Genomic DNA, 5,862 nt, shown 5'->3' with positions numbered 1-5,862 from the left:
CTTAAGTGATGACTGATAGAGCAATCTTTATGGGCAGAGATAGGGACAATGTTTATAGTCCTTTTTCTTGTTAGTATAATACTTCCATCAAGCAGTATATATAGGCTCTTTCCTAAGAGTCTTACCATTTCATTGATAACTCTTCATCCAAGAGTTATATCATTAAAACAATGAAATAATACATTCATTCATGTCACAAGAGGCATATTTCTTACAGTCAAATCATAAATACTAATATTTTTTTATTTAATTATTAGTTATTATATTTTTCAATTTAATTTGATTGAACAATCAATTCATTAAACAAATCCAAACAATAAAATGATATTTCCTCTAGTTCCAATTTATGTTAGTAAAGGTAAAAATGGTGATTTGTTATTTGTGGAAGGAGTGCCAAGAAAAGAAAATAAAGGGGGTTTGGTTATGTGACTTATGTTATCTTTTTTTAGTTTAGGTGAATGTTTAGATTTTGGATCAACTTGTATTTAAATTAAAAAATTAATTATTTTAAATATTTTTTGATCAATTATAATTGATGATACATGAAGAGCCATAAATAGTGGACAAAAGATGTCATCCCCTTTGTATTAATGGGTGACTAAGGAAACTAGAAACTGTTGTTTTATACCCTCCCTTTCCCTTGAATTCAATACATGAAAACTTGTCTAAGTGACACACCATAAACAGAACTTTTTGTAGGCTCTGATTTGAAACGTTCTCACTGATTCTCTCTGTGTTGGCCCATTCCCCTAATTAAGGAGCTACTGCCCTCATTGCCTTGTCACACTATAAGTAAACTACTACTGATTTGCCTACATTCTGACCTCAGTGTTTGTTTCACCATCTCTCTACTTTCAGAATTGATAATAGTTACTGTTCCTCTTTTATTTTACTAGATTTTCATATATCAATCATTTAAGATTATAGGAGGAACACTAATCATAATACTGCTTTACTGTTTGAATTATCAACTACATTAGGATTCATTTTCATAATGCAATGGATAATAGTTTGTCTTATGAGAGTTTTTAGTGCCTATAAGAAAAAGTTAGTAAAAATCCATCGAAATTTGTTTATTTTGGTTTTAGTTTTCGTGAATGGCCAAAACTTGTTAAGGCTGATATGACATAGAAAATCTTAGGAACAAAAATCCAAACATTCACATTATTACAGGGATCAAATCCAAAACTTACATGAACTGAATCCAAGCCAAAATAAAATAAATTACAAAGACAAACTAAAACTGAAATGCCAAATTTGTGTAAAGTCTTTAAATAAGTATTAATGTCTAAATAGGAAAAATAAGGTACATCAATATCAATGAATTGATTCAGCCTTTAATTGTAAGTAAGTTGTTAGCTTGATTATTTCGTGATGAAGCTTTATGAAGCTCGTTAAGCCATGGTCGTGGATGCTAGTCCCTCTTGACCGTGTCTTTATGGAACTCGGCCTAGCTTATGTGCCTCTAGTGTGGCTTTCTTTAGTTTTAGTTATATTGGGCATGTATAGTTACTTTGTTGAAAAGCCCAATATCCCAAAGTGTTAGTTAGTTTAAGTTTGTTATTTTCTCTTTCCTCTTTTGGCAATGATGTTAAATAGGGGTATAAGTGATTCAGGTTTAAACCGTGAAACCGATAGAACCGAACCGAACTAAACCGCAAAATGTGGTTTGGTTTCATGGTTCATATCGGTTTTTTTTTTAAAAGAACCATTTATGTTCGGTTCAAATTATGGTTTTAGAAATTTATGAACAGATGGAACCAAACCACATATTAAAGAAATAGATACTATGGAATTATATTTTATTGGTGTTTAAATTTTTCAACCAATTTTGGGGCTTAAATTATCAATTTTGTTTGAATTGTAGTATTGTATATGTTACTAAACTGTTATTATGATAATATTATATATGTTATTTCTTACTAAATTGTTTACAAGTGTCTTGATGATTTGGAAAATATCTTTCTACTTTTGTGGTATTGAGTTTGAAACTAACATATACCTTATATTGTTATACATACATGTCTTGTTATATGTGTTACTACTTTTGAATTGTAAAGTTATATATATACATATATATGACTATTATATATTTTACTAATTGGTTATATGTTACTAACAAACAATTATGAGTTTTAATTTTTTTATTCATCTATATATGTTTCATAATTTTTTATAATAATAGTATTAGTGTTTATCCTTTCATACACAAACAATATCCATTGTAATACATTTTAAACTATCAATTGAGGCAGATTTTTTTATAAAAAAATAATAGGAAAAACCATGAAACGGAACCGAACCGAACCATTCAAGAGCGATTCAGTTCGACTCTTCTAGTTAAATTTACGGTTAATTGAGCGGAACTAAACCATGTCGTGGTCAGTTTGATCGCTAAAATGCACCAAATATTGAATCAACCTGAACTTTTATACCCATAATGATGTACTTAAAGAAGGAATCTCTCTTTCTTCTTATTCAATCAATGCATTATTCATTCATTACAATTCTTCTTCTTCAACCATCTCTCATGACTGCCACTACTAATATGGTATCAAAGCTACGATTTTGATTCGTCTTCAACCTCCTCCTTCATCTCTCTATTCAAGAAAGTCATTCTTCTTTGTTTCTCTTTCATGGCGAATCAGAGCTACAACACAGATCTAAACAATAATTCTTACTTCCTCCACTCAAACCAAAATCTCGCCCTAATCCTTGTAACCCCTCTATTGAATGGAAAGAATTGCCATTTATGAGCAAGAGTTATGAAATTGACCTTACAATCAAAGGACAAGCTTCACTTCATTGATGGAAGCATATCCTAACCCTCTCTAGAAGACTCTTTGCATAGTTTTTGGCTAAGGTGCAACATGATGGTATTGTATTGGATTCAACACTTTGTTGAGTAGCCAATGTAAAATCGATATTATGAATGGATGATGCAGCTACTATATGGAGAGACTTGCAAGAGAGATTTTCTCAAGTTGATGTTTTTAGAATTGTGTTAAGTGCCAAAATTACCTTAATCTACAAGGTTAATTTAACATTTTCTAAATCTAAAATACCAACTGTATGCAATCATAATTAAGATTTTGATGATAAATTGTACTAACCCTATTTTCCAAGTCCCTTTATGTGTTTCAGGTTGAAAAGGGATGATTTGGACTGAGAATGAACCAAATTTGGCTAAGTATGCAAAAGCCTCAAATCAACTTCACTACGCTCAGCATAGTGGCGCTGAGCGTGGGAAGCCACGCTAAGCGTGGACGAAGCCAGACAAAATGTCTGAACTGAATGGAGGTGCACTTAGTGCACCATTGTTGCAATGAGCCCAAATCTGGAAACATAAAAAGAACATCAGGAGATAGAGTTTTGATATTTTTTTCATAGATTTTTCACCTAGGGAGTTAGGAACCGATTTTTCTATAACTCTTGTATGGTTTCGAGTATTATTAGTGTGTAATTTTATGTAAGTTGGATGTAGGGTGTAAAGGATAAGAAGTAGGAATAATGAAATTATTTGATGTTCCTAGAGAGATTGGCATGTCTCTACGATTTCAAATTCTGAATTCCACTTTTATTGAGTTATGTATGGAAATAATTAATTAGATTGCTTCTTAGCTGAGATTGGTTTAATTATTCATTGATGTATTTTGTAATTCATTTATGAATAAAGTAACATGATTTTATGAATTATTCTTGATGTGATTTTAAAGCTTACCATGTGTTTGACCAAATGCATAGTCTGATTTTCTGAAAAGAACCTTGAGGCGAAATCCCATTTCAATAGTCCAAGGCAAATAATTCATCATTTTTGTATAAAACTAGACATAGTTGCATGTTTAATTGTCACAATGAATTCTTTTGCTCATATGTTTGCTAGACAAGATTCATATTTGCATTGAAAACTCTTAAACTTGACGTTGTATGTTACTAGACATAGATGCACATTTGATGGTTCACAAATTATAATTTTATCAAGTTAGTTACTAGATATAGATTTAATTTTGGTAAAGTGTTATTATAGACGAAAATATTGATGGCTAAGACAATTGAGGGCGTGCATTAATCTCAACTCATTTGCATAGTTACTTCACATAGAGGTATGCATGTGTGCCATAACCATTAATATTGTGTTTAAGGTTTAGGCTTTATTTCATGAGTTGCTAAGTAGACTAAATCATTAGCTCTTAGTGTATTTGAGGTCAAATGTTATGTAAAATTGTACTTGTTTTATTGCTTGATTGTTTCTCAATTTAGTGATATGAATAGTGAGTCAATCCCACATTTGAATTCTAAAACTTTTATTATTCAAAACTTTTCAACCAAAACAACCAATTGATAACCCTTTTGAAAACCAGCTTAAAGTATTACTATGATATTGAAAGACTGAGTTAGCAAGTTCCTGTGGATATGACAGCCTTTTATTTTCTATACTTGTTTGTAACAACGGAGATTGTATTTTTACACTTATTTGCATGGATTAGCAAATTGCAGAGTTACAAGAAGACTTCTATCTTCAAAATCAAGGCAATCACATCACCTCAAAATTCTTTAATCGTTTGAAGACCTTATGGGAAGAAATTGAGAATTTCAGACCAATTGGAGGATGTAAATGTGTAGTAACATTTCTTGTGGAGCAATTGAATTAGTGAAGGTGTATAGAGAATAAGATTATGTGATTTGATTCTTGAAATGATTGAATTAGCAATATGCTCAGGTGAGATTCCAAATTATGTTGAATGACCCTCTACCCACTATTGGGAAAGTCTTCTCTGTGCTCATGGAGCAAGAAAGACAATTAAATAACTCCTTAGGACCTGCATTGGAAATAGAACCCGAAATACTATCTACCAATTCTCAATCTCAGCAAGGTTACCAACCAAGAAGTAACAACAATTCAAATGGTTCATATGGTTTCAGAGGGAGATGATGATCAAATTTTAGAGGAATGAGTTGTAGATTTAATGGTATAGGTGGAGGACAAGGAAACAAATATTATACTTTTTGTGATAGGACAAATTACATTATTGAGACTTGCTTCCTCAAACATGGATACTCTCCAGGATTTCAGTCCAACAAATTTAGAAAAATGGTAAATCGTGCCATGATTTCTCCTAGTAATGAAGAGGAAAACTCATCTGCAGCCAACTAACATTAGAAAGATGGCCAAGATAATGGTTGAGTCTTTACTAAGGTGCAAATTCAATGAATCTTGAACCTACTAAACCAAAACAAGTCTTGTACAAGTCATGTAGCTAACTCTGCTATCAATACTGCTTTCATTTCTCCTCTGCAAAAAAACATCTCCCATATTCTTATCACCTTGCCAATGGTGATAATATGTCTACTAACATTTTTGGCATTGTTAAACTCACACATAACCTAATACTATATGTAGCATTCGTTTGGAAAAGGAGATAGAGAGGGGAAAGAAAATGAGAGGAGATGAGAAAGTTTTAAAAATGGACATGTAACGTTTAAAAGCTCAAAAAGCTAAGTGTTTAAAAAGTGAAATTAGATTTCAATAAGTTGTTTTCCAATTTATCCTTCATTATTTTTTAAAATTTCATTAGTTAACTAAAACTCCTATTATTTTTTTGTCTTACCTTATCTCAAATAAATAAATGTATATCCAATTACAAATAAAATATTAAAATAAAAGATTAAAAATTTTGATCATCAATTACTTATACATTTATTTATTCCAATTAATAATATTTAATAATAAGTATCTAAATAAATAAAAATTATATTTACGTTCTAGTCATTTTCCAAATTTTAGCTAATTATAGAGTTAATTTTACTTAACAATTCTAGTTTAATAAGTTATATACATAACTAACAGTTTCCAACTACATT

The sequence above is a fragment of the Lupinus angustifolius genome, unplaced genomic scaffold (assembly GCF_001865875.1).
Source record: "Lupinus angustifolius cultivar Tanjil unplaced genomic scaffold, LupAngTanjil_v1.0 Scaffold_378, whole genome shotgun sequence".
Lineage (NCBI taxonomy): Eukaryota > Viridiplantae > Streptophyta > Magnoliopsida > Fabales > Fabaceae > Lupinus > Lupinus angustifolius.
The sequence above is the reverse complement of the archived record's forward strand: the minus strand, read 5'-3'. Positions refer to the sequence as shown.